This window comes from Pecten maximus, chromosome 14 (assembly GCF_902652985.1).
Source record: "Pecten maximus chromosome 14, xPecMax1.1, whole genome shotgun sequence".
Taxonomy (NCBI): domain Eukaryota; kingdom Metazoa; phylum Mollusca; class Bivalvia; order Pectinida; family Pectinidae; genus Pecten; species Pecten maximus.
Window position 1 is genome coordinate 34,171,442 of NC_047028.1, and position 12,008 is coordinate 34,183,449.

The window sequence follows — 12,008 nt, forward strand, 5'->3', positions numbered from 1 at the left end:
TGGGCTAGGACCTGACTGAATGGTCGCTAGTTTGAGTGACGACATGGGCTAGGACCTGACTGAATGGTCACTAGTTTGAGTCCCGACATGGTTAGGACCTGACTGAATGGTCGCTAGTTTGAGTCAGGACATGGACTAGGACCTGACTGAATGGTCACTAGTTTGAGTCCCGACATGGGCTAGGACCTGACTGAATGGTCCCTAGTTTGAGTCCTGACATGGGCTAGGACCTGACTGAATGGTCCCTAGTTTGAGTTCCGACATGGACTAGGACCTGATCATGACTGAATGGTCACTAGTTTGAGTTCCGACATGGACTGGGACCTGACTGAATGGTCACTAGTTTGAGGCCCGACATGGGCTAGGACCTGACTGAATGGTCCCTAGTTTGAGTTCCGACATCAGCACTTGATCCCGATGTATCCATATAATTCTCTGAATCCTGGCAGGTCAACAATGTGTATCCTTATACTCTGTTGTGTCCCAATTTACTCAGCTGTAAATAAGTATATGATAGAGCAGACTTAGAGACTTTGTGTGTAAGCTTTTAGCATCGAATTGACATTCTGGGCTGTGTGCTCCCATGGGAGGTGAAAAAGACAATGTCTAGTCGCTAACTTGGCCCTGAATAACGATCGCGACAGATAATATTTTGTAAACCGCTTTGATACAACTATATTGCTGTGACCTTCAAATTATTATGATTACTATTTAGAGATCTATTGGTCAAAAGGACATAATTTTTTACACCTACCCCAACCCTTATGTAATCCAATTATCCCTTCTCCAGTCCCCATATAAGGCAAAGGGATAGGGCCAACAGGGGAGAACTTCTGTAAAGATTGCTACTTTAGTAAGACTGAAGTGTTCTTCATCTGATAATTCATTTAAATTGAAGAATTAAATATATTGTTAAAGAACCTAGGAAAAGTACATATAGCAATATTATTGGAACATCATCCCATGGTCTAGGATAAGCCTTCGCAAAATTAATGGAACATCATCCCAGGGTCAAGTAGCCTTGGCCAAATTATTGTAACATCATCCCAGGGTCAAGTAGCCTTCGCAAAATTAATGGAACATCATCCCAGGGTCAAGTAGCCTTGGCCAAATTATTGTAACATCATCCCAGGGTCAAGTAGCCTTGGCCAAATTATTGGAACATCATCCCAGGGTCAAGTAGCCTTGGCCAAATTATTGGAACATCATCCCATGGTCAAGGAGCCTTGGCCAAGATAAGGACGGCATCCAAACATGCATTATTGAACCATGCAATAGAAATAAAATAAAATAATTTCATGCTCCAGTGATCAGCTGGTATTTATTTTTCTGTTAAGATAAGAACGAGACTGACGTATCATATTGAACTGCATGTAAACAAGGTATATAGAATGACAAGGATTATACCCAGGGCCTCTATTGTAAGCCTAGTGCATATGTTACATTGAGCTCCATGTACATATTATATCATTGTGATGCCTTTCAAATGAATATTCTCCCTAGTTCTTCCTTCCACAAATAATTTATGCTATAACACTTTCTAAATTTTTCTTTAATTTTGAACATTTGTATTTCAAGAAGGTAAGGTCAAGGTAATAAGTCAATTTTATGCCCTCTGAAAGGTGATTAATTATATCTAATGAAATTGTGTTGTTGCCATGTGGATATTTGGTACATGATACTGGTATGTTAATGATAATTAGTTATAATGGTGAGGATCACATCGTGAGTATTCAGGGGTCATGTATGTTGATACTGTTGGGTGGTCGGGTGGCAAAGAGGTAACACACTTGACTTTCACCTAGGCGGATGAGATGTGAAATGTGAAAAGGTATGGGGTCACCTCCCACAGTAATTAAGACACACACCCCCACCCCCACCCCAACATATAATTGGTGTCTGTTAATTTAAGTTACCATGGTCTGGCTAGGTCATCTTTAACTCACAACAATATCTTTATAATATTGTATAACAATTTAACATCAATACATACCATATATATGAGACCACATTTAAAAAGATAACTTTTTTCAGGTGTTGAAAAGCCTTTATTTCCAAAAATTATATTTACCTCTACCAGGTCTCCTAGCTAAACTTTGTAGAGCTTCTCATGCAAGTTTTACGAGAACTGCATCTAAAGATGGTTCCACTCTACCCAGACTGTGCCATATTGTGTGGCTATGTAACCTGGACGTTATTTACAACAATATTCAAATTATTTAGAAGTTATAACTCGGCATACAAGCCGAACCCAATGGAAATGGATGAGGAGCAATTGGACCAAAGCAACCCATGAAACAGCAATCACTTCATGATCACTGCAGAGAGAACCCAAATTCAACTTAAATCAAAATTACACTAGAACAAAATGTCAGCTTTCCTTGTAGCATATAACTTAACCTTCCAGAAAAGCATGTAAGATCACATTTACTGATTGTCTATACAATGTTAATACTGCATATGTAAACAATCTTCCAGAATGGAGCCACCTGTTTGTATTATACGGCAAACCAACACGTGGGCACATGAAGATTATATATATATATCCTCGACGTAATACTGTTCCAATGTAAACACATACAGGACATTACTACCCAGCTCAGCTTTGATGAATTTTATGTGATATTTGTGTTGTATTTTCTATGAGTGACTTCCTATGGATGCACAACATTTGTGAGGTTGTAAACCTCCATTGCATATATCTTATCCAAGATTTTCGCTTAATCAGGTCAACAGTTTGACAATGAACACTTTAAGAATTTCAGCTGCAGCATGCATGCATCTTTAAACTCAGTGTACTTCATGGCATAGCCAGATGGAATTTGTAAAAGTTGTCCTCGTGACACCGTCCTAGTGGTCCAAACATGTCAACGACATCTAGATCACAATAAAGAAGTCAAATATTCCTGGAAGTCGTGACGGCTTTATTTCCAAAAAATTATATTTACAACATATCAAGTAATATATTGTAGGGATAATTGTTGTCATTGATATAATAAAATTAAGTCTTATAAGGTTGATCTGCCCGCTTTTCCAGTGAAACATTTGATTATAACAAAAAGCTATAAATATTATTTATTTTACAACATTTGTGTGTAAGGGGTCTTTTTGTGGGAGCTAGCTAGGATACCCGACTTCCCAGAACAAGCCTGATCAGACCTGGGACTATAGATCGAGTGTGTGTTATCACTGCACCACACCCAACCACTTACATAACAAATTAAACATGGTAACTACAAGTCTCTGAATGGCAAAGGTAAATACAAATTTGTCCCTGATTTATATTCAAGGCCCGCGGCGGCCGAGTGGTTAAGGTTTCCCGACACTTTACCACTAGCCGTCCACCTCTGGGTTGTGAGTTCGGAACCTACGTGGGACAGTTGCCAGATACTGACTGTAGACCGGTGGTGTTTCTCTGGGTACTCTGCCTTTCCTCCACCTCTAAAACATGGCACGTCCTTAAATGACCCTGGCTGTTAATAGGACGTTAAATAAAACAAACAAAACCAAACCAAATATACCGGTATGTGAAAATCACACACTTACATGTATCCTTATCAAATATATTGATCATTACACCCTCTCCCACCTACTGTAGGTAAACATTGTAATGTTATGTAATATAACGTGACATCATAATTTTCAAATAAATATTATATATTTTAATAAATTAAATCTGTAAACATAGTTTTACAACAATTGCATGCAGTTAAATATATAGTTGTCCTACTCCATTAGGACAGACAGGAATGAAAAATTAAGTATTATTATTATTCATGTGGTGACTTTCTTAAACCTTGTGATTCTTGTAATATATACTGAGACATGTTTCAGAGTTATGTATAGGACTAGCATTGAATTCATCTCAATATTTTATATATGTACAGTGAAGTGTTAGTTATTGTGTGTAAGTCCGATAAGTAGGTAATTGTAGTCCGGATGTCTACTTTATATCTATCGACTACTGTACAGACGGTCTCCTATAACTTGTGATGTTATATCTGTGATTTTCCAGGAATTCTATTTCAGCCTGCAGACTTGTATTTAATCTTACTTAGCTTTATTGTTTTTTTCCTGATATCATTGGTAAATGATTCACAAGCTTTGAGGGACAGCTAATGGAGTTTCATTGTTTACATATATATACATTTTGTGATTTTATGTTCAGTACAAAACACTTTGTCTTATCGTGATTTCAAATATACGGAGATAATGCAATATTTTAGAAAGGGTTGAATCAGCAACAAATCAGTTTTCACCATCATTTTTCAGGAATATTGTTAAATAGAACTTCTACGGGATTTAGGGGAAATTTTAATGATTTTCCAGGCACTTCCCGCGTAATCAGGGATGGTTGACATCTATGTAGAAGTGTCTGCGTTAGAAAATTTTACATGGTGGGAGTCTTAAATCTGTACAGTATTGACCTGTAACTATAGTTGACTAATATCAGAGCTGAAATACTTCAGTAGTCTTCAGTTGGTAATAAACAGAGTATATAATATATATTCAAACGGTAGACCAGCATTTAATATTCCATTCCAGGGTTCCTACATAAATTAAACAAAATCTGTTCAAGGCAGTTTTCTCAAATATGAATCAAACATCCACCATCTCTCATGCATAAAGAGAACAAAAAGTGGTACAAAATTAAAATATATACCAACCACACCCTTGGTGTCAAAACAATACAATATTTGGAAACAAAATTAAATACCTCAGTTGTAGATATACAACAGTATACATCAGTGTCTCTCAATCTCTAAGTTATTCTTTATTCTTCCAATTTAGGTTGTTTAATTGTATTAAATTAATCTCTCATTTTAATTTGAGCCTCATTTTTTTGATAATTGAGGGTGTGTCGACAAAGAAACCAACAGCCCTCAGGTGATATTCCTGATTGATCACACCCTAGAGATTGACAGAAATTATACCCTAGAGATTGACAGAAATTATACCCTAGAGATTGACAGAAATTATACCCTAGAGATAGACAGAGAAATTATACCAAAGAGATTGACAGAGAAATCACACTCTAGAGATTGACAGAGAAATTATACCCTAGAGATTGACAGAGAAATTATACCCTAGAGATTGACAGAGACATCACACCCTAGAGATTGACAGAGACATTATACCCTAGAGATTGACAGAGAAATCATACCCTAGAGATTGACAGAAATTATACCCTAGAGATTGACAGAGAAATTATACCCTAGAGATTGACAGAGAAATCACACCCTCGAGATTGACAGAGAAATTATACCCTAGAGATTGACAGAGAAATTATACCCTAGAAATTGACAGAGAAATTATACCCTAGAGATTGACAGAGAAATTATACCCTAGAGATTGACAGAGCTATTATACCCTAGAGATTGACAGAGAAATTATACTATAGAGATTGACAGAGAAATCATACCCGAGAGATTGACAGAGAAATTATACCCTAGCGGGTGACAAAGAAATCACACTCTTGAGATTGACAGAGGAATTATACCCTAGAGATTGACAGAGAAATCACACCCTCGAGATTGACAGAGAAATTATACCCTAGAGATTGACAGAGAAATCACACCCTAGAGATTGACAGAGAAATTATACCATAGAGATTGACAGAGAAATTATACCAAAGAGATTGACAGAAAATATACCCTAGAGATTGACAGAGAAATTATACCCTAGAGATTGACAGAGAATTCACACCCTAAAGATTGACAGAAAAATCACACTCTAGAGATTGACAGAGAAATTATACCCTAGAGATGGACAGAGAAATTATACCCGAGAGATTGACAGAAATGATACCCTAGAGATTGACAGAGAAATCACACCCTAGAGATTGACAGAGAAATTATACCCTAGAGATTGACAGAGAAATTATACCCAAGAGATTGACAGAGAAATCACACCCTAGAAATTCACAGAGAAATTATACCCTAGAGATTGACAGAGAAATTATACCCTAGAGATTGACAGAGAATTCACACCCTAAAGATTGACAGAAAAATCACACTCTAGAGATTGACAGAGAAATTATACCCTAGAGATGGACAGAGAAATTATACCCGAGAGATTGACAGAAATGATACCCTAGAGATTGACAGAGAAATCACACCCTAGAGATTGACAGAGAAATTATACCCAAGAGATTGACAGAGAAATCACACCCTAGAAATTCACAGAGAAATTATACCCTAGAGATTGACAGAGAAATTATACCAAAGAGATTGACAGAGAAATCACACCCTAGAGATTGACAGAGAAATTATACCCTAGAGATTGACAGAGAAATTATACCCTAGAGATTGACAGAGAAATTATACCCTAGAGATTGACAGAGAAATTATACCCTAGAGATTGACAGAGAAATTATACCCTAGAGATTGACAGAGAAATTATACCATAGAGATTGACAGAGAAATTATACCCTAGAGATTGACAGAGAAATCATACCCTAGAGATTGACAGAGAAATTATACCCTAGAGATTGACAGAGAAATCACACCCTAGAGATTGACAGAGAAATTATACCCTAGAGATAGACTGAGAAATTATACCAAAGAGATTGAAAGAGAAATTATACCCTAGAGATTGACAGAGAAATCACACCCTCGAGATTGACAGAGAAATTATACCCTCGAGATTGACAGAGAAATTATACTCTAGAGATTGACAGAGAAATCACACCCTAGAGATTGACAGAGAAATTATACCCTTGAGATTGACAGAAAATATACCCTAGAGATTGACAGAGAAATTATACCCTAGGGGGTGACAGAGAAATCACACTCTAGAGATTGTTAGAGAAATTATACCCTAGAGATTGACAGAGAAATCACGCCCTAGAGATTGACAGAGAAATTATACCCTAGGGGTTGACAGAGAAATCACACTCTAGAGATTGACAGAGAAATTATACCCTAGAGATTGACAGAAATCACACTCTAGAGATTGACAGAGGAATTATACCCTAGAGATTGACAGAGAAATCATACCCTAGAGATTGACAGAGAAATTATACCCTAGAGATTGACAGAGAAATTATACCCTAGAGATTGACAGAGAAATCACATCCTAGAGATTGACAGAGAAATTATACCCTAGAGATTGACAGAGAAATCACACCCTAGAGATTGACAGAGAAATCACATACTTTGGGTGACAGAAATCAAACCCTAGGGTGGCAAGAGAAATCACACTTGAAGTGACAAGAAATCTTGTTAAAAACTGAGACAAATCTGTGAGTGGTGTGAGGAAAGGCTGTTTTATTACCCAATACTCAGGGATATATATATAATAATAGATTTCTGGTTTCAGTGATTTACAGGGTAGCTATAGCTTTCATTTGTCAGAACCTACAATATTGAACACATACCTTAAACATGTGGATCAGTAGCCTAATATAGATAACATTTTTATCTGGTATTTCTGTATAGTTTACCATCAACTTATACTGGTTGTATCTTTATTGTCAGCAGGTACCTCAATTGGTTTTATCTTTATTGTCAGCAGGTACATCAAAGCCTGGTCAGATTACAGGAACATTGATTTTAATATTAATTAATCATCATATACAGTTATGCTAAAACTTTAAACTGCTTTAAAAAGTATACATTGAAAATATATTTGAAGTTTTCTTCATAAAATAAAAACAAGCAAGAAAATGCTCTAATTCCTAAAATTGAAATTTTGCCGAAGATTTCTGCGAGTGTATCACTCAGGATTAAACAAGTCTGTCCTACTGCTTTCAAACCTGGGTAATATGTGTGGGATAAACTCAATATTCTTGATTAAACTTACACTGAGTTTGACATCCCCACCGATGAAGAGAAGATACACATCTGTTTCACACATACAAGTTATAGAATAGGTCTAAAAAGCTTTAGACTATACCAGCTTCTTCAATAGAGCTTGCTTTTCATAGTAAGGCCATCACTATCAGAGGATAGGCTAATCAAATTGCACTATATCTGTCCTCTAGCTGTGGTCATTGTAGTTGTTCATCAATAAACAATTTATTACTATTACTATTTCTTTAGAGGTAGTCTGTGGAAGAAGATTTCTCAAACTTGATGTAAGGTTGCTCTGTCAGACAATTATTATGTCCATTTGATTTGAGAGGGATGACATGGAAGAAGAAAAGTTGACGATGGCTATATTTGAATTAACTTATCAGGTCACCTTAGTCGATGCCTGAAGTCATGATCTATAGTAAAACGCTATTTCTGAAATCTCGCAGGAGTTACAATCCCTCAAATTTAGCCCTTTTTGTTGGGGGAGTGTATCAACATAGAAGATAGAACTAAAATATTTAGAAGGTGAGCTGTCATCTCACTGATGTCCCTTCCGAACATTGTTCCCTTACATTATATTAATTAACTGAAGTGTACGGACATGTATATGGTACATGGGAAGCTTTCATATTTAATCATTGTTTTTTTAGTATTGTTGTATGAACCAGGTTTTAAAGATAAACAGTTATTGATATTGTTTAGTTCTTTATATGTAAGATGTCTATTACTTCATTTCGCATAAAACTGAGATGTAAGCATGTCAGAAACGCATCAAGCTGATATTTTTACTTCTACTGGGTCCCTGCATCATGTATTCACAAGCGACAAATCTTAAGTGTATTTTATCTCCTTTTTTGAAGAGCTCGCAAGCTGGGGAGACTAGCTTGGAAATTTCATACTGCTTTTTGTCCATCGTTGTGCATCCTCTGTTCCTCTACAATTTGCATCGTTTACTTTCTATTCAAAAACTAAGAGGCCCATTAGGGTTATGATATCGGGCCAGTTACATACTAGGATAAAGGGTGACCAAGTTTGTTCATTATAATGAATGACCTGCCCTTCACCTACTTTCAATGTCACGGGGGTCAAATGTATTAAAATTTGAACTAAATAATCTTCTCAAAAACCAAGAGTCCCAAGGTATTGGGCTAGCAACATGCTGGGATAAAGTGCTACAAAGGCTGCTCAAATGACTGACCTAGACGTTACTTTCAATGCCAAAGCTGTGCATGGGGTCAAATATGCTAAAATCTTTCTACTGACTTCTCATCACCGAAGAGGCCCAGGGTCATAATATTTGGCCATTTGTGTGCTGGGATGAAGGGCTACCAAGTTTGTTCTTATGAATGACCTTGACATTTGCATTTCTTGACTCAGGAGCTTCAAACATCGTTATGGAAATTATACTGGTTTCATTAAAAAAAAAAATTTGACTAATTCTTGATTATTATCGATCATTGTCCAACTGCTATTTATAGGAAAGTATTTTCCTGGTCAAGTCGGACACAGTAGACTCCAATAAAGTCAATGAAAGTAGGAATGACATCTGGAAGCAAAGCGTATTTCAGTATGAAATTTGGTATTTTCCCGATATTTCATTACGTGGATGATGGCCACCTTTAAAATATAGGTACACCTAACTAAGTACCATTACAGTATATATACTGCTCAGGTAACACAGGGCACAGGAATAGACTTGGACTAAGTCGTTTTTAATGAAAGCTATTTTTCTGTTGGAACATATGGTGAAATGAGTCACGTCAGTACTGTATATAACATCAGTGGCCACAATGGAATGATGATATGTGATAACTCTACCTGTAATTATTGTGTCCTAGCCTCTTGTCTGTTTCTATTGGAAGAAGGTTATCATCCCCTGCTGTCTACTGGCCATAACAGGTTTTGATTTCATTAATTCTATATACCTGGTGATGGAATAACATGTGATGTTAAGGCAGTATGGTAAATTACGTCACGTGACAAGGAATCTGTATAGAGTTAAGGGGGTATGGTAGTATAATATGTCACGTAACACGAGACTTAAAGGTGTATGGTAGTACAATATCTTGCGTAACACACAATCTGTATAGAGTTAAGTGTGTATGGTAGAGTTAAGGGTGTATGGTAGAGTTAAGGGTGTATGGTAGAGTTAAGGGTGTATGGTAGAGTTAGGGTGTATGGTAGAGTTAGGGTGTATGATAAGAGTTAAGGCAGTATGGTAGAGTTAAGGGTGTATGGTAGAGTTAAGGGTGTATGGTAGAGTTAAGGGTGTATGGTAGAGTTAGGTTGTATGATAGAGTTAAGGGTGTATGGTAGAGTTAAGGGTGTATGGTAGAGTTAAGGGTGTATGGTAGAGTTAAGGGTGTATGGTAGAGTTAAGGTTGTATATGGTAGAGTTAAGGATGTATGGTAGAGTTAAGGGTGTATGGTAGAGTGAAGGGTGTATGGTAGAGTTAAGGGTGTATGGTAGAGTTAAGGGTGTATGGTAGAGTTAGGGTGTATGATAGAGTTAAGGCAGTATGGTAGAGTTAAGGGTGTATGGTAGAGTGAAGGATGTATGGTAGAGTTAAGGGTGTATGTAGAGTTAAGGGTGTATGGTAGAGTTAAGTGTGTATGGTAGAGTTAAGTGTTTATGGTAGAGTTAAGGGTGTATGATAGAGTTAAGGCAGTATGGTAGAGTTAAGGGTGTATGGTAGAGTTTAGGGTGTATGATAAGAGTTAAGGCAGTATGGTAGAGTTAAGGGTGTATGGTAGAATTAAGGGTGTATGGTAGAGTTAGGTTGTATGATAGAGTTATCGGGTGTATGATGCAGTTAAGGCCGTCATGGTAGAGTTAAGGGTGTTGGTCAGACGTTACGGGTGGTATGGAGTTAAGGGTGTATGGTAGAGTTAAGGGTGTATGGTAGAGTTAAGGGTGTATGGTAGAGTTAAGGGTGTATGATAGTACATCACGTAACACACAATCTGTATATAGTTAGGGTGTATGGTATGGTAGAGTTAAGTGTATGGTAGAGTTAAGGGTGTATGGTAGAGTTAAGTGTGTATGGTAGAGTTAAGTGTTTATGGTAGAGTTAAGTGTTTATGGTAGTATAATATGTCACGTAACACGCAATCTGTATAGACTTAAAGGTATATGGTTGTACAATACCTTGTGTAACACGCAATCTGTATAGAGTTAAGGGTGTATGTTACAATTACATCACACCGTGTGATCTGTACTTGTTAGAGGTTATATGTTATGTTACGAGTTATACATGGGATTTGTGTTAGAGTTAAGGTTATATGCTACCTTACAGAATATACATGTGATTTGTGTTGAGTTTAGGAAATATATGCTACCTTACATATTATACCTTTGGTTTGTGCCTTAGACATTCATCTTCGCTAGCCAAGGCTTCTGATTGCGTTACACTACACGAACCCTTGGCAGATATAGGCGTGTTCAAACCGTCGTGCCTTGGAATCCCAGGGCACCTCATCAAATCGCGTTTTACATCCAGGCTTGGTTTCACAGTAAACAAAAATGGCGGCGCCCAGTACATAGCTATATTGTCGACTTTGTCTTGACATTTTACCTAAAAACAGAGACGTACAATCATTGGGAAACATTCGCAGTGATTGATCAATTGATAGAAGTCATTGATCACATATCTCATTAAAATGACACAAGCCTCCATGTGCCTTTGTAAACATTACCGATGAAGTAAATCGGTAACGTTCGTTTTGATTGGTCGAAAATTTCATGTGTAAAGGGTGGTAATTTCGAATCTCTGCTAGAGGGCCAGAACTGACGCCTATATCTGCCAAGGGTTCGTGGAGTGTAACGTAATCAGAAGCCTTGGCTAGCGAAGATGTAGACATTTTGCCTGTGATTTGTGTTAGAGTTAAGGTTATATGCTACCTTACACGTTACACCTGTGATTTGTGTTAGAGTTAAGGTTGTATGCTACCTTACACATTATACCTGTGATTTGTGTTAGAGTTAAGGTTATATGCTACCTTACACATTTGTGTTTGAGCTCATGTAGGTGGTATTTATAAACCAGTTAATTATACATTATTGTATGTAACTAAGTTTTATGCTACCTTTCATTCTACAATGTACCTGTTATTTTTTATAAGGGGTATAAGGCTGTATACTGATCATGACTGTATGTCATAAAATATGATTTGTGTTATATAATGCTACTATACACAACTTTATAATAATAT

At 36.9% G+C, this 12,008-nt stretch overlaps 1 protein-coding gene across 2 annotated transcripts in view; it reads left to right on the forward strand.

The window, feature by feature from the left end:
* LOC117342242 (growth hormone-regulated TBC protein 1-A-like) overlaps positions 1–12,008 on the forward strand; it is a 37,605-nt gene that overhangs the window by 7,527 nt on the left and 18,070 nt on the right. The gene's annotated exons all lie outside the window — the stretch shown is intronic.